Source organism: Rhinoderma darwinii, chromosome 13 (assembly GCF_050947455.1).
Source record: "Rhinoderma darwinii isolate aRhiDar2 chromosome 13, aRhiDar2.hap1, whole genome shotgun sequence".
In the NCBI taxonomy this organism is placed as follows: Eukaryota; Metazoa; Chordata; class Amphibia; order Anura; family Rhinodermatidae; genus Rhinoderma; species Rhinoderma darwinii.
Genome location: NC_134699.1, coordinates 63,010,397 through 63,029,652, shown reverse-complemented (window position 1 = coordinate 63,029,652; position 19,256 = coordinate 63,010,397). Strand labels below are relative to the sequence as shown.

Here is a 19,256-nt window from a genome sequence, read left to right as displayed (position 1 = left end):
GCAGTATTATAGTAGTAATATTCTTGTATATAGAGGGCAGTATTATAGTAGTTCTATTCTTGTATATAGGAGCAGTATTATAGTAGTTCTATTCTTGTATATAGGGGTCAGTATTATAATAGTTATATTCTTGTATATAGGGGACAGTATTATAGTAGTTATATTCTTGTATATAGAAGTAGTATTATACTAGCTATAGTCTTGTATATAGGGGCAGTATTATAGTAGTTATATTCTTGTATATAGGGGCAGTATTATAGTAGTTATATTCTTGTATATAGAGGGCAGTATTATAGTAGTTATAGTCTTGTATATAGGAGCAGTGTTACAGTAGTTATATTCTTGTTTACAGGGGGAAGTATTATAGTAGTTATATTCTTGTATATAGGGGCAGTATTATAGTAGTTATATTCTTGTATATAGGGGGCAGTATTATAGTAGTTATATTCTTGTATATAGGGGCAGTATTATAGTAGTTATATTCTTGTATATAGGGGGCAGTAATGTGGTAATGATATTGTTATACACAGGGAGCGGTTTTTATTAGTTATATTTTATAACTGGAATTGCTCTTTAAGCTGTTATGTCATGTTCAGTTCTTGGCATGTTTTATATGTTCAGCTTATATATCATTCTACTGTTAAATATATTTGCCCTGTAAATAAAATCACCTGTATATAATCGTATGCTGTCTCTCTGTTACTGTTGAGTAATATGACCTTGTATATTTGGGATCTGTGTGTGGTCTGTTGTATTGAGGTATTGTGACTTTCCCGCTATGTTCACACGGGGTATTTTGCCGAGTTTTTTGACGCGGAAACCGCGTCGCAAAACTCGGCAGAAGCGGCCCGAGAACGCCTCCCATTGATTTCAATGGGAGGCGTCGGTGTCTTTTTCCCGCGAGCAGTAAAACTGCCTCGCGGGAAAAAGAAGCGACATGCCCTATCTTCGGGCGCTTCCGCCTCGGACCTCCCATTGACTTCAATGGGAGGCAGGAGAAAGCGTATATCTCGCTGTTTTATGCCCACGGCGCTCAATGGCCGCGGGCGAAAAACAGCGCGATAATTGCCGCGAAAATCGGCGTGCAGGGAGAGGAATATCTGCCTCAAAGTTCCAAACGGAATTTTGAGGCAGATATTCCTCCCCCAAAATACTCCGTGTGAACATAGCCTGATGGACAAGGCTGTGAAGAATTCCTCTTGTCCCTGATATTCCATGATTTAAAGCTTCCCTTTGTTATCATCAATAGACCAGACACAACGCCTTCCGCATTCTTCTTGAAATGAGGTAGTCAGTGGAATTCTCCTGTGGCGGAGATTTCTTCTTTATTCCGACAGGAGATGTTACTGTAGAAAAAATGGTGTTCCCTTTGGAAAAAAACAAAATGTGAGTTAGTTTACGGATAAAAGGAAATTTGCTAATGTTTTTTTTTATTAATTACCTCATGTATGGAGATGTTAGTTGGTCACTGTATGTAAGCTTTTGAGCACTGTATGGTGGTATTACTTAGGCACTGAGCACTGTATCGTGGTATTACTTAGGCATTATGTGGCACTTCTACTTAGGCACTGAACGCTGTATGTTGGTATTACTAAGGCACTAAGCACTGTATGTTGGTATTACTTAGTCACTGAGCACTGGTGGTATTACTTAGGCACTGAGCGCTGTATGTTGGTATTACTTAGGCACTGAGCACTGTATGTTGGTATTACTTAGGCACTGAGCACTATATGGTGGTATTACTTAGGCACTGTATGTTGGTATTACTGAGGCACTGAGCACTGTATGGTGGTATTACTTAGGCACTGTATGGTGGTATTACTTTGGCACTGAGCACTGTATGTTTGTATTACTTAGGCACTGAGCAGTGTATGTTGGTATTACTTAGGCACTGAGCACTGTATGGTGGTATTACTTGGTTACTGAGCACTGTATGTTGGTATTACTTTGGCACTGAGCACTGTATGGGGGTATTACTTAGGCACTGAGCACTGTATGTTGGTATTATTTAGGCACTGAGCACTGTATGGTAGTGTTACTTAGGCACTGAGCACAGTATGTTGGTATTACTTAGGCACTGAGCACTGTATGTTGGTATTACTTAGGCACTGAGCACTGTATGTTGGTATTACTTAGGCACTGAGCACTGTATGGTGGTATTACTTAGGCACTGAGTACTGTATGATGGTATTACTTAGGCACTGAGCACAGTATGTTGGTATTACTTAGGCACTGAGCACTGTATGTTGGTATTACTTAGGCACTGAGCACTGTATGTTGGTATTACTTAGGCACTGAGCACTGTATGGTGGTATTACTTAGGCACTGAGTACTGTATGATGGTAATACTTAGGCACTGAGCACTGTATGGTGGTATTACTTAGGCACTGAGTACTGTATGTTGGTATTACTTAGGCACTGAGCACTGTACGGTGGTATTACTTAGGCATTGTGTGACACTTCTGCCTAGGCACTGAGCACTGTATGGTGGTATTACTTAGACACTGTATGGTGGTATTACGTAGGCATTGTGTGGCACTTCTGCTTAGGCACTGAGCACTGTTTGGTGTTATTACTTAGGCATTGTGGAGCACATCTACTTAGTTATAATATTTTGGATTTTGAGCACTCTGTGGTGCTATTTACTTAGGTATTGTGTGGCACTTCTACTTAGGCACTGAGCACTGTATGTGGTGTTACTTAGGCACTGAGCACCGTATGTTGGTATTACTTAGGCACTGAGCACTGTAGGTTGGTATTACTTAGGCACTGAGTATTGTATTTTGGTATTACTTAGGCACTGAGCACTGTATGGTGGTATTACTTAGGCATTGTGTGGCACTTCTACATAGGCACTGAGCGCTGTATGTTGGTATTACTTAGGCACTAAGCACTGTATGATGGTATTACTTAGGCACTGAGCACTGTATGATGGTATTACTTAGGCACTGAGCACTGTATGGTGGTATTACTTAGGCACTGAGCACTGTATGTTGGTATTACTTAGGCACTGAGCACTGTATGTTGGTATTACTTAGGCACTGAGCACTGTATGGTGGTATTACTTAAGCACTGAGCACTGTATGTTGGTATTACTTAGGCACTAAGCACTGTATGTTGGTATTACTTAGGCACTGAGAACTGTATGTTGGTATTACTTAGGCACTGAGCACTGTATGTTGGTATTACTTGGTTACTGAGCACTGTATGTATGTATTACTTTGGCACTAAGCACTGTATGGGGGTATTACTTAGGCACTGAGCACTGTATGTTGGTATTATTTAGGCACTGAGCACTGTATGGTGGTGTTACTTAGGCACTGAGCACCGTATGTTGGTATTACTTAGGCACTGAGTACTGTATGTTGGTATTTCTTAGGCACTGAGCACTGTATGTTGGTATTACTTAGGCACTGAGCACTGTATGTTGGTATTACTTAGGCACTGAGCACTGTATGGTGGTATTACTTAGGCACTGAGTACTGTATGATGGTATTACTTAGGCACTGAGCACTGTATGGTGGTATTACTTAGGCACTGAGCACTGTATGTTAGTATTACTTAGGCACTGAGCACTGTACGGTGGTTTTACTTAGGCATTGTGTGGCACTTCTGCTTAGGCACTGATCACTGTATGGTGGTATTACTTAGACACTGTATGGTGGTATTACGTAGGCATTGTGTGGCACTTCTGCTTAGGCACTGAGCACTGTATGGTGTTATTACTTAGGCATTGTGGAGCACATCTACTTAGTTATAATATTTTGGATTTTGAGCACTCTGTGGTGCTATTTACTTAGGTATTTTGTGGCACTTCTACTTAGGCACTGAGCACTGTATGTTGGTATTACTTAGGCACTGAGCACTGTATGTTGATATTACTTAGGCACTGAGCACTGTATGTTGATATTACTTAGGCACTGAGCACTGTATGATGGTATTACTTAGGCACTGAGCACTGTATGGTGGTATTACTTAGGCACTGAGCACTGTATGTTAGTATTACTTAGGCACTGTGCACTGTACAGTGGTATTACTTAGGCATTGTGAGGCACTTCTGCTTAGGCACTGAGCACTGTATGGTGGTATTACTTAGGCATTGTGTGGCACTTCTACATAGGCACTGAGCGCTGTATGTTGGTATTACTTAGGCACTAAGCCCTGTATGGTGGTATTACTTTGGCACTGAGCACTGTATGTTGTTATTACTTAGGCACTGAGCACTGTATGTTGGTATTACTTAGGCACTTAGCACTGTATGGTAGTATTACTTAGGCACTTAGCACTGTATGATGGTATTACTTAGGCACTGAGCACTGTATGACGGTATTACTTAGGCACTTAGCACTGTATGGTGGTATTACTTAGGCACTGAGCACTGTATGTTGGTATTACTTAGGCACTGAGCACTGTATGTTGGTATTACTTAGGCACTGAGCACTGTATGGTGTTATTACTTAGGCATTGTGGAGCACATCTACTTAGTTATAATATTTTGGATTTTGAGCACTCTGTGGTGCTATTTACTTAGGTATTTTGTGGCACTTCTACTTAGGCACTGAGCACTGTATGTTGGTATTACTTAGGCACTGAGCACTGTATGTTGATATTACTTAGGCACTGAGCACTGTATGATGGTATTACTTAGGCACTGAGCACTGTATGGTGGTATTACTTAGGCACTGAGCACTGTATGTTAGTATTACTTAGGCACTGTGCACTGTACAGTGGTATTACTTAGGCATTGTGAGGCACTTCTGCTTAGGCACTGAGCTCTGTATGGTGGTATTACTTAGGCATTGTGTGGCACTTCTACATAGGCACTGAGCGCTGTATGTTGGTATTACTTAGGCACTAAGCCCTGTATGGTGGTATTACTTTGGCACTGAGCACTGTATGTTGTTATTACTTAGGCACTGAGCACTGTATGTTGGTATTACTTAGGCACTTAGCACTGTATGGTAGTATTACTTAGGCATTTAGCACTGTATGATGGTATTACTTAGGCACTGAGCACTGTATGACGGTATTACTTAGGCACTTAGCACTGTATGGTGGTATTACTTAGGCACTGAGCACTGTATGTTGGTATTACTTAGACACTGTATGGTGGTATTACGTAGGCATTGTGTGGCACTTCTGCTTAGGCACTGAGCACTGTTTGGTGTTATTACTTAGGCATTGTGGAGCACATCTACTTAGTTATAATATTTTGGATTTTGAGCACTCTGTGGTGCTATTTACTTAGGTATTGTGTGGCACTTCTACTTAGGCACTGAGCACTGTATGTTGTTATTATTTAGGCACTGAGCACTGTATATGGTGTTACTTAGGCACTGAGCACCGTATGTTGGTATTACTTAGGCACTGAGCACTGTAGGTTGGTATTACTTAGGCACTGAGTACTGTATTTTGGTATTACTTAGGCACTGAGCACTGTATGGTGGTATTACTTAGGCATTGTGTGGCACTTCTACATAGGCACTGAGCGCTGTATGTTGGTATTACTTAGGCACTAAGCACTGTATGATGGTATTACTTAGGCACTGAGCACTGTATGATGGTATTACTTAGGCACTGAGCACTGTATGGTGGTATTACTTAGGCACTGAGCACTGTATGTTGGTATTACTTAGGCACTGAGCACTGTATGTTGGTATTACTTAGGCACTGAGCACTGTATGGTGGTATTACTTAAGCACTGAGCACTGTATGTTGGTATTACTTAGGCACTGAGCACTGTATGGTGGTATTACTTAGGCACTGAGAACTGTATGTTGGTATTACTTAGGCACTGAGCACTGTATGGTGGTATTACTTAAGCACTGAGCACTGTATGTTGGTATTACTTAGGCTCTGAGCACTGTATGGTGGTATTACTTGGTTACTGAGCACTGTATGTATGTATTACTTTGGCACTAAGCACTGTATGGGGGTATTACTTAGGCACTGAGCACTGTATGTTGGTATTATTTAGGCACTGAGCACTGTATGGTGGTGTTACTTAGGCACTGAGCACCGTATGTTGGTATTACTTAGGCACTGAGCACTGTATGTTGGTATTTCTTAGGCACTGAGCACTGTATGTTGGTATTACTTAGGCACTGAGCACTGTATGTTGGTATTACTTAGGCACTGAGCACTGTATGGTGGTATTAATTAGGCACTGAGTACTGTATGATGGTATTACTTAGGCACTGAGCACTGTATGGTGGTATTACTTAGGCACTGAGCACTGTATGTTAGTATTACTTAGGCACTGAGCACTGTACGGTGGTTTTACTTAGGCATTGTGTGGCACTTCTGCTTAGGCACTGATCACTGTATGGTGGTATTACTTAGACACTGTATGGTGGTATTACGTAGGCATTGTGTGGCACTTCTGCTTAGGCACTGAGCACTGTATGGTGTTATTACTTAGGCATTGTGGAGCACATCTACTTAGTTATAATATTTTGGATTTTGAGCACTCTGTGGTGCTATTTACTTAGGTATTTTGTGGCACTTCTACTTAGGCACTGAGCACTGTATGTTGGTATTACTTAGGCACTGAGCACTGTATGTTGATATTACTTAGGCACTGAGCACTGTATGATGGTATTACTTAGGCACTGAGCACTATATGGTGGTATTACTTAGGCACTGAGCACTGTATGTTAGTATTACTTAGGCACTGTGCACTGTACAGTGATATTACTTAGGCATTGTGAGGCACTTCTGCTTAGGCACTGAGCACTGTATGGTGGTATTACTTAGGCATTGTGTGGCACTTCTACATAGGCACTGAGCGCTGTATGTTGGTATTACTTAGGCACTAAGCCCTGTATGGTGGTATTACTTTGGCACTGAGCACTGTATGTTGTTATTACTTAGGCACTGAGCACTGTATGTTGGTATTACTTAGGCACTTAGCACTGTATGGTAGTATTACTTAGGCACTTAGCATTGTATGATGGTATTACTTAGGCACTGAGCACTGTATGACGGTATTACTTAGACACTGTATGGTGGTATTACGTAGGCATTGTGTGGCACTTCTGCTTAGGCACTGAGCACTGTTTGGTGTTATTACTTAGGCATTGTGGAGCACATCTACTTAGTTATAATATTTTGGATTTTGAGCACTCTGTGGTGCTATTTACTTAGGTATTGTGTGGCACGTCTACTTAGGCACTGAGCACTGTATGTTGGTATTATTTAGGCACTGAGCACTGTATATGGTGTTACTTAGGCACTGAGCACCGTATGTTGGTATTACTTAGGCACTGAGCACTGTAGGTTGGTATTACTTAGGCACTGAGTACTGTATTTTGGTATTACTTAGGCACTGAGCACTGTATGGTGGTATTACTTAGGCATTGTGTGGCACTTCTACATAGGCACTGAGCGCTGTATGTTGGTATTACTTAGGCACTAAGCACTGTATGATGGTATTACTTAGGCACTGAGCACTGTATGATTGTATTACTTAGGCACTGAGCACTGTATGGTGGTATTACTTAGGCACTGAGCACTGTATGTTGGTATTACTTAGGCACTGAGCACTGTATGTTGGTATTACTTAGGCACTGAGCACTGTATGGTGGTATTACTTAAGCACTGAGCACTGTATGTTGGTATTACTTAGGCACTGAGCACTGTATGTTGGTATTACTTAGGCACTGAGAACTGTATGTTGGTATTACTTAGGCACTGAGCACTGTATGGTGGTATTACTTGGTTACTGAGCACTGTATGTATGTATTACTTTGGCACTAAGCACTGTATGGGGGTATTACTTAGGCACTGAGCACTGTATGTTGGTATTATTTAGGCACTGAGCACTGTATGGTGGTGTTACTTAGGCACTGAGCACCGTATGTTGGTATTACTTAGGCACTGAGCACTGTATGTTGGTATTTCTTAGGCACTGAGCACTGTATGTTGGTATTACTTAGGCACTGAGCACTGTATGTTGGTATTACTTAGGCACTGAGCACTGTATGGTGGTATTACTTAGGCACTGAGTACTGTATGATGGTATTACTTAGGCACTGAGCACTGTATGGTGGTATTACTTAGGCACTGAGCACTGTATGTTAGTATAACTTAGGCACTGAGCACTGTACGGTGGTTTTACTTAGGCATTGTGTGGCACTTCTGCTTAGGCACTGATCACTGTATGGTGGTATTACTTAGACACTGTATGGTGGTATTATGTAGGCATTGTGTGGCACTTCTGCTTAGGCACTGAGCACTGTATGGTGTTATTACTTAGGCATTGTGGAGCACATCTACTTAGTTATAATATTTTGGATTTTGAGCACTCTGTGGTGCTATTTACTTAGGTATTGTGTGGCACTCCTACTTAGGCACTGAGCACTGTATGTTGGTATTACTTAGGCACTGAGCACTGTATGTTGATATTACTTAGGCACTGAGCACTGTATGATGGTATTACTTAGGCACTGAGCACTATATGGTGGTATTACTTAGGCACTGAGCACTGTATGTTAGTATTACTTAGGCACTGTGCACTGTACAGTGATATTACTTAGGCATTGTGAGGCACTTCTGCTTAGGCACTGAGCACTGTATGGTGGTATTACTTAGGCATTGTGTGGCACTTCTACATAGGCACTGAGCGCTGTATGTTGGTATTACTTAGGCACTAAGCCCTGTATGGTGGTATTACTTTGGCACTGAGCACTGTATTTTGGTATTACTTAAGCACTGAGCACTGTATGTTGATATTACTTAGGCACTGAACACTGTATGGTAGTATTACTTAGGCACTTAGCACTGTATGATGGTATTACTTAGGCACTGAGCACTGTATGACGGTATTACTTAGGCACTTAGCACTGTATGGTGGTATTACTTAGGCACTGAGCACTGTATGTTGGTATTACTTAGGCACTGAGCACTGTATGGTGGTATTACTTAGGCACTGAGCACTGTATGTTGGTATTACTTAGGCACTGAGCACTGTATGCTGGTATCACTTAGGCACTGAGCACTGTATGTTGGTATTACTTAGGCACTGAGCACTGTATGCTGGTATCACTTAGGCACTGAGCACTGTATGGTGGTATTACTTAGGCATTGTGTGGCACTTCTACATAGGCACTGAGCGCTGTATGTTGGTATTACTTAGGCACTAAGCACTGTATGATGGTATTACTTAGGCACTGATCACTGTATGATGGTATTACTTAGGCACTGAGCACTGTATGATGGTATTACTTTGGCACTGAGCACTGTATGACGGTATTACTTAGGCACTTAGCACTGTATGGTGGTATTACTTAGGCACTGAGCACTGTATGTTGGTATTACTTAGGCACTGAGCACTGTATGGTGGTATTACTTAGGCTCTGAGCACTGTATGTTGGTATTACTTAGGCACTGAGCACTGTATGCTGGTATCACTTAGGCACTGAGCACTGTATGGTGGTATTACTTAGGCACTGAGTACTGTATGATGGTATTACTTAGGCACTGAGCACTGTATGTTGGTATTACTTAGGCACTGAGCACTGTATGTTAGTATTACTTAGGCACTGAGCACTGTACGGTGGTATTACTTAGGCATTGTGTGGCACTTCTGCTTAGGCACTGAGCACTGTATGGTGGTATTACTTAGGCATTGTGGAACACATCTACTTAGTTATAATATTTTGGATTTTGAGCATTCTGTGGTGCTATTTACTTAGGTATTGTGTGGCACTTCTACTTAGGCACTGAGCACTGTATGTTGGTATTATTTAGGCACTGAGCACTGTATGGTGGTGTTACTTAGGCACTGAGCACCGTATGGTCGTATTACTTAGGCACTGAGCACTATATGTATGTATTACTTAGGCACTGAGTACTGTATGTTGGTATTACTTAGGCACTGAGCACTGTATGGTGGTATTACTTAGGCATTGTGTGGCACTTCTAGATAGGCACTGAGCGCTGTATGTTGGTATTACTTAGGCACTAAGCACTGTATGATGGTATTACTTAGGCACTGAGCACTGTATGATGGTATTACTTAGGCACTGAGCACTGTATGGTGGTATTAGTTAGGCACTGAGCACTGTATGTTGGTATTACTTAGGCATTGAGCAATGTATGTTGGTATTACTTAGGCACTGAGCACTGTATGGTGGTATTACTTAGGCACTGAGCACCGTATGTTGGTATTACTTAGGCACTGAGTACTGTATGTTGGTATTACTTAGGCACTGAGCACTGTATGATGGTATTACTTAGGCACTGAGCACTGTATGGTGGTATTACTTAGGCACTGAGCACTGTATGTTGGTATTACTTAGGCACTGAGTACTGTATGTTGGTATTACTTAGGCACTGAGCACTGTATGGTGGTATTACTTAGGCATTGTGTGGCACTTCTACATAGGCACTGAGCGCTGTATGTTGGTATTACTTAGGCACTAAGCACTGTATGATGGTATTACTTAGGCACTGATCACTGTATGATGGTATTACTTAGGCACTGAGCACTGTATGATGGTATTACTTTGGCACTGAGCACTGTATGACGGTATTACTTAGGCACTTAGCACTGTATGGTGGTATTACTTAGGCACTGAGCACTGTATGTTGGTATTACTTAGGCACTGAGCACTGTATGGTGGTATTACTTAGGCTCTGAGCACTGTATGTTGGTATTACTTAGGCACTGAGCACTGTATGCTGGTATCACTTAGGCACTGAGCACTGTATGGTGGTATTACTTAGGCACTGAGTACTGTATGATGGTATTACTTAGGCACTGAGCACTGTATGTTGGTATTACTTAGGCACTGAGCACTGTATGTTAGTATTACTTAGGCACTGAGCACTGTACGGTGGTATTACTTAGGCATTGTGTGGCACTTCTGCTTAGGCACTGAGCACTGTATGGTGGTATTACTTAGGCATTGTGGAACACATCTACTTAGTTATAATATTTTGGATTTTGAGCATTCTGTGGTGCTATTTACTTAGGTATTGTGTGGCACTTCTACTTAGGCACTGAGCACTGTATGTTGGTATTATTTAGGCACTGAGCACTGTATGGTGGTGTTACTTAGGCACTGAGCACCGTATGGTCGTATTACTTAGGCACTGAGCACTATATGTATGTATTACTTAGGCACTGAGTACTGTATGTTGGTATTACTTAGGCACTGAGCACTGTATGGTGGTATTACTTAGGCATTGTGTGGCACTTCTAGATAGGCACTGAGCGCTGTATGTTGGTATTACTTAGGCACTAAGCACTGTATGATGGTATTACTTAGGCACTGAGCACTGTATGATGGTATTACTTAGGCACTGAGCACTGTATGGTGGTATTAGTTAGGCACTGAGCACTGTATGTTGGTATTACTTAGGCATTGAGCAATGTATGTTGGTATTACTTAGGCACTGAGCACTGTATGGTGGTATTACTTAGGCACTGAGCACCGTATGTTGGTATTACTTAGGCACTGAGCACTGTATGTTTGTATTACTTAGGCACTGAGTACTGTATGTTGGTATTACTTAGGCACTGAGCACTGTATGATGGTATTACTTAGGCATTGTGTGGCACTTCTACATAGGCACTGAGCACCGTATGTTGGTATTACTTAGGCACTGAGCACTGTATGTATGTATTACTTAGGCACTGAGTACTGTATGTTTGTATTACTTAGGCACTGAGCACTGTATGGTGGTATTACTTAGGCATTGTGTGGCACTTCTACATAGGCACTGAGCGCTGTATGTTGGTATTACTTAGGCACTAAGCACTGTATGATGGTATTACTTAGGCACTGAGCACTGTATGATGGTATTACTTAGGCACTGAGCACTGTATGGTGGTATTTGTTAGGCACTGAGCACTGTATGTTGGTGTTACTTAGGCACTGAGCAATGTATGTTGGTATTACTTAGGCACTGAGCACTGTATGGTGGTATTACTTAGGCACTGAGCACCGTATGTTGGTATTACTTAGGCACTGAGCACTGTATGTTGGTATTACTTAGGCACTGAGTACTGTATGTTGGTATTACTTAGGCACTGAGCACTGTATGGTGGTATTACTTAGGCATTGTGTGGCACTTCTACATAGGCACTGAGCGCTGTATGTTGGTATTACTTAGGCACTAAGCCCTGTATGGTGGTATTATTTTGGCACTGAGCACTTTATGGTGATATTACTTAGGCACTGAGCATTGCATGGTGGTATTACTTAGGCACTGTATGGTGGTATTACTTAGGCACTGAGCACTGTATGGTGGTATTACTTAGGCACTGAGCACTGTATGGTGGTATTACTTAGGCACTGAGCACTGTATGTTGGTATTACTTAGGCACTGAGCACTGTATGTTGGTATTACTTAGGCACTGAGCACTGTATGGTGGTATTACTTAGGCACTGAGTACTGTATGATGGTATTACTTAGGCACTGAGCACTGTATGTTAGTATTACTTAGGCACTGAGCACTGTATGGTGGTATTACTTAGGCACTGAGCAATGTATGTTGGTATTACTAAGGCACTGAGCACTGTATGGTGGTATTACTTAGGCACTGAGCACCGTATGTTGGTATTACTTAGGCACTGAGCACTGTATGTTGGTATTACTTAGGCACTGAGTACTGTATGTTGGTATTACTTAGGCACTGAGCACTGTATGGTGGTATTACTTAGGCATTGTGTGGCACTTCTACATAGGCACTGAGCGCTGTATGTTGGTATTACTTAGGCACTAAGCCCTGTATGGTGGTATTATTTTGGCACTGAGCACTTTATGGTGATATTACTTAGGCACTGAGCATTGCATGGTGGTATTACTTAGGCACTGTATGGTGGTATTACTTAGGCACTGAGCACTGTATGGTGGTATTACTTAGGCACTGAGCACTGTATGGTGGTATTACTTAGGCACTGAGCACTGTATGTTGGTATTACTTAGGCACTGAGCACTGTATGTTGGTATTACTTAGGCACTGAGCACTGTATGGTGGTATTACTTAGGCACTGAGCACTGTATGTTGGTATTACTTAGGCATTGAGCAATGTATGTTGGTATTATTAGGCACTGAGCACTGTATGATGGTGTTACTTAGGCACTGAGCACTGTATGGTGGTATTAATTAGGCACTTAGCACTGTATGTTAGTTTTACTTAGGCACTGAGCACTGTACGGTGGTATTTCTTAGGCATTGTGTGGCACTTCTGCTTAGGCACTGAGCACTCTCTGGTGGTATTACTTAGGCATTATGTGGCACTTCTACATAGGCACTAAGTGCTGTATGTTGGTATTACTTAGGCACTAAGCCCTGTATGGTGGTATTACTTTGCCACTGAGCACTTTATGGTGGTATTACTTAAGCACTGAGCATTGCATGGTGGTATTACTTAGGCACTGTATGGTGGTATTACTTAGGCACCGAGCACTGTATGGTGGTATTACTTAGGCACTGAGCACTGTATGGTGGTATTACTTAGGCACTGAGCACTGTATGTTGGTATTACTTAGGCACTGAGCACTGTATGTTGGTATTACTTAGGCACTGAGCACTGTATGGTTGTATTACTTAGGCACTGAGCACTGTATGATGGTATTATTTAGGCACTGAGCACTGTATGATGGTATTACTTAGGCACTGAGCACTGTATGATGGTATTACTTAGGCACTGAACACTGTATGATGGTATTACTTAGGCACTGATCACTGTATGATGGTATTACTTAGGCACTGAGCACTGTATGGTGGTATTACTTAGGCACTGAGCACTCTGAGCACTGCATGGTGGTATAACTTAGGCATTGTGTGGCACGTCTACTTAGGTACTGAGCACTGTATGGTGGTATTACTTAAGCATTGTGTGGCACTTTTACTTATGCACTATATGTTTGTTTTTGAGCACTGTATGGTAGTATTACTTAGGCAATGTGGGGCACATCTACTTGGTTATAGTATTTTGTTTTTTGAGCACTCTATGGTGGTATTTACTTAGGCATTATGTGGCACTACTACTTAGGCAGTGTACAGTGTATTACTTTAGGTAATGGTGGCACTGTATGGCACTGTTATTAGATTACTTTATGTATGGAAGTGTTATTTGATGACTGTATGGTGGTATTTATTTAGGCATTGTGTGGCATTTCTACTCAGGCACTGTACTGTCTATTTCTGCAGTGGATGGTGGTTGCGGCACTATATAGCATTCCTGAGTGTTATTTGGCCAATGTATGATACCGTTATTTGGCCACCATACTGTATGGCGCTTTTAATTAGGCACTGTATGGTATTGTTATTTGTATACACACCATAGGGATGCATCAATAGACGCTCCTGCACCGGTTAGCATCCCAAGTAATGCCTTTCCGGTTCCCTGGAGTTAGCTGAGCAGGGCTTACATCTTTTTGCCCCCCTGCCTGGCCCTTTAGTGGTCACTTAATTGCAAGTGAATTCCCTCTAGGATTCTAATTATTGGTAAAACGAAGGAATCACTATTGAAACAATGACCTCAAATATTGGTGAAATTTCACTTAATGTGAGCACCCGCAGTTGATCTGCCCTTAAAGAAGATGCCCTTTAATCTTTCCCTGTGGACTCTGTCTCTTTAAGCCCAACTTCCTTTTGAGCTTCCTGAAGTCTCTGCTGCTCCTCACTCCGTCTATTCTATTTTTGGCCGCAATTGAGCCCACAATTAAATTTTAGCCCCTCGATCTGTGATGGGATTGGTGCTTCCCGGTAATCTGATATGGTATCACAGGGCGCGGTACGGTCTATTCTCGGCCCGATGTAAGTGAGTTTGTCGGTCTAATATTATTTGAGGACAAATAGGAAAAGACGGAGGTCAGGAGGAGGCAGAGAATTTATGGCCGAGCTCTTTTACAGCGTTATTCCTTCATATTACCCTCCTTGTGTTGTAACATACATATTTAAAGGGGAACTACACCTTTAGTAAGCCTCTGGGATACCTAACCTCACACACATCACATCCCCATAGAAATTATTCCTAAGAATCACTGAGTCCGAGATCCAAAAGGTACTCAAACAATGTCAAAATAACATCAAGCACAGCGCCCCCTAGGTTTAAGAATCGATGAAGCCGCTTTTTCGTGGATCCCTATTGATGTTATCTTCTAAATGACATAAGATATTAGCTGGAATCCCCCATTTATATTCTCAGTCCAAAGACGTAGAAATAATGTGGCGGAAAGCCATTTGCAGTGTCCATAAAAAGTATTCACCCCCCTTGTTGTTTTTTTTAAAATACGTTCCACAGGGAAAAAGTAAAACTCTTGAGGGTGTGAATACTTATGCAATCAATTACTTATGGTTTAATAATGGTAACAAATGTAGATTTATTCGCAGAGCTTTGTTTTGTGCCAGACAATTCTAAAATATGGGGGGGGGTTGAATAATTTCTATAGTAACTGCGGAGAGTGAACCCCAGATGAATCTGCATCTCACCCAATGTTATGTAGTGAACCCTCCTTTCAGGTCTCCACCAGATTTTTTTTTTTAACGTAAATAAAACGTGACGCTTTTTCATTTTTCAACAAGATCTCTGCTAGCTGTCAGTGAATGCGAACATGCCTGTTTACACTCAAAACTTGTACACACCTACTCACAGCTGAGGGTTTGTTACAATTGTATCCAGTCTAGACAAACCTCTGTGAGGTAAGTACACCAGCAGCACAATGCTGTCCAGTTTGTTACAATGTATCAGCGCAGTGTAGGCTGCGAGCTTCTTGTTCCTGTGAATATTTCATGACCGCGTTTATAGATACAGGATTAACAAGCCTCTAGGGTCGTCACGATCGGCCTCCCCTGTACCAGAGAGAAAAGCAATTACTTGCTGCAGACCGTCATGCTTATTTTGCAATGCTCTGCAGAATAACATCATACTGCGGATTTACAAGGACGCGTTCAACTAAAGCTGCTACTCCTGCGCTCTCTGGACACTGCGAACCTGAATACATCTCACCCAATGTATTCTTCTGATCTTTCCTCTGCAGGGAGAGAACTATCTGTATCCACTTCAATAGACTTTTTCCTGTATTTAAAGGGGAATTCCATCTTATTCCATCGTCATCTTCTTAAAGGGGAACAGTCACAAAACAGGTTCTATTTAATCAGGGTCTTCTATAAAATACCCATCGAGGGTCCATTTTTTTTAATGACATGTTCCCCTTTAAGGCTGGGTGCACAGTGTATACAGCACCAAAATTTGAAAGACTATGTTACAATGACGAGGAGCATAACCTCTAAAAGTCTAAGGGGGTCCTTGACTTCATCTTTGGCCTTCGCTTCAAGGTACAATCTCTGATTGGTGGTCACGCCACTACAGGAACCAGAAGACGTAGACGAGGTCAATGTATCGCCAAAGTTCAAGAGATGCAAGAGAAGGTCACAGCATGGCCAAGGGTCAGGATCAGAGGTCAGTAGTCGGGAAAGATATCCCTGCCTATCATCCTGGTCTCAGCCAATCAGCAATGCTAAGTGGGCTAGCTGATCTGCTGATTGGCTGAGAACCAAGGGATAGAATTCCATCAAAATGCACCCGCAGATGACTGGCAAACAAAATAAGGGGATGTTCCGTCGATAGGGTCGTTTTTAGGGGGTGACAAACGGAGCAATTGCCCAATGCTGTAAATTCTTGGAGGTCCCCCAAGGACTGAAACCCTAAGGACTACCGAAAACCATCCAGCTTTATTCTGCAGTGTATGGTGATCTTATGTGGAAATGGAATTGCTGTATTATGTGGGAGCTATATGGCAGTATTATCTGGGTACTACACGTCATGTGGACACTATATGGTGGTGTGATGAGGGCTGTATATACAGTATTGTATGTTGATAATGAATGGTAGTATTATGTGGGAGCTATATGGCAGTATTATCTGGGTACTACACATCATGTGGACACTATATCGTGGTGTGATGAGGGCTGTATATACAGTATTGTATGTTGATAATGAATGGTAGTATTATTGAGATACTGTATTTTGACACTATATGGCAGTTGTATATTTGCACTCTATGGAGATTTTATATAGGCTGTATATACAGTATTGTATGTTGGCACTGAATGTCAGTTTCACTTGGGCATTAAATCCCTCTATTGTGTGGGCAATATATGGCAGTGTTATGTGGGCACTATATGGCAGTATTATATTAGCACTGTATGGCAGTATTATATGGGCTGTATATACAGTATTATATGTTGGCACGGAATGGCAGTTTATTTTGGCATTGAATGGCAGTATTGTGTGGCCAATATATGGCAGTGTTATGTGGGCACTATATGGTAGTATTATTTAGGGTGCATTGAGGGTATTATTTATACATTGTATTGCGGTATTATTGGATATTGTATGGCAGTATTTATATTCAGTAAAAAGCTCCTACTATGCTTGTTGCCCAAACCCAATTGTACCCCTTCCCCTTCCACCAGAGTGCCCAATCATGAGACATTCTCATACCCAATAGTAAACAAGTTATGGGGAAGAGGAAGCAAACAATGGACCTCTACTGCAAGAGAAACCCTCATAGTAACAGTGGGGTATACAGTTAGCATGGACATTTAAAGGGAAACTCCACTTTAAAAAGAAACAAAATGTTGCAGTATAAATCAATAGAAAAGGTTGTTTGGCACAATCTTTTCTTCTCCATTGCCATCCAAAGCTAAATTCAGAATTCTACTGGTGCCCTGGTCTCAGACAGCAGTGCATTATGGGAGCTCCGAGGACAGTAAGGTCACATGACTGCCTGGACAGTGTCGACCAATGGAGTCTGTTGCTAAGTACAACCAGTAGAATCCTGAATGCAGCTTTAGATAGGAATGGAGTAGAATACATAAAATAACGCAAGATCCATACAAAATAAATAAAGCAAAGTATTTACAAAGCTACTCAACATTCTCTGAAGATTTGTACTGTGAAATGTTGTCTTGAGTGAAGGTGCACTTTAAATGGACAATTCCTTTAAGTGGGTGATCCATGTTCGCCAATTACAAAAGTAATTAATTTCACAGCGCCAAATCCTTGATTACATTGACATTATAAATCCCATGTATGTGTCTAATCCTGGTAGCGAACGTCTCGGTGAAGTGTCTACACCGGAGAGCCGAGGAGATTAGCGTGTCGTTGTATATTAATAATTTGTGGCGCCACAAAACCGCACCGATATTATCCAGGCTGCTTCTTAAAGATGCACTCAAGGCGCTGAAGTGGCTGCGCTTACATTAATATATCCATAGACAAGCCCAGAGGAATTCATTACATATTGTAAGGATTTCTTGAGATCTGTGTAGAGTAGAGGCAATCGTTTTGTGGGCGGAGCCCAAATTTTATCCGGTTCCATTGCTTTTGCCTGGATTAACCTATGATCTAATGTGTATAGAACCCAGACCCTCTTGTCCATCCATACTTGGGGGTGATGAATTGGCCAAAGTGAATTTTTTTGGTAATTTTTTGGCTTATCCTGTAAGTTTTGAGAGGAGAGTTCCTGGCAGATTCTCCACCCCCGAGCAGGCATGCTAATGAGAGCCGTTTTCCAAAAACAGAGCCCCATACCTTCTGCTTAGGTGTAGGGTTAAATTATACAATTCTGGCTGCCTGCTGCCACTACTAGGGGGAGCTTACTGCATACTGGTTTATTATGCATTAGGCTCCCCTAGTGGTGGCTGCAGGCATGACATTTGGTTGATGAGACCACCCAGGCGAATAATAGTTGACTGGACCTACCGTCTATTAAACATTTAGTAGTATTGAAGCCCTAATCTTGTCCAGGATTAGAAAAACATGACTGCTTTTTTCTAAAAACAGCGCATCACTCGTCTTCAGGTTGTGTATGGTATTGCAGCCCAGCCCAATTTACATCAATGGAGCTGAGCTGCAATACCAGACACAACTCAGGAGTGGCACTGTTCCTGCAAGAAAGCAGCTATGTTTTTCCAACCACGTCTAACCCCTTTAATACCATTGCCACAAAGATTTTCATGTTCAGATGTAGCAGAGCTGGATTGGTCATTCATTTGGACGGTATCACTTGTGCATTGTGGTTAATCCCTGTACTTCGATAATAAAGTAGGTTTAGCTGCAGTTCTATCTTAGACTACAGATGACACATTGTGCCAATGACAAACTAAACTCTGCTACATCTGCGCAATAGATTCAAAAATAAAGTTTCTCCCCATTTTTACATGATTATTATTGCAGAAACTGGAGCCGTAAAGACGCGGCCTGGATTTAGAATTGCGACATTCATTACAA

The 19,256-nt window shown here is 41.8% G+C and overlaps 1 protein-coding gene across 1 annotated transcript in view; it reads right to left on the bottom strand.

Moving 5' to 3' along the window:
• Positions 1-1,158: 1,158 nt before the first annotated feature.
• Positions 1,159-19,256, bottom strand: part of LOC142665563 (urotensin-2 receptor-like) — a 29,934-nt gene continuing 11,836 nt past the window's right edge. Inside the window, exon 2 of the mRNA XM_075845267.1 lies at positions 1,159-1,367. The gene's annotated coding sequence lies outside the window, so the exon portion shown is untranslated. The remainder of the gene's footprint in view (positions 1,368-19,256) is intronic.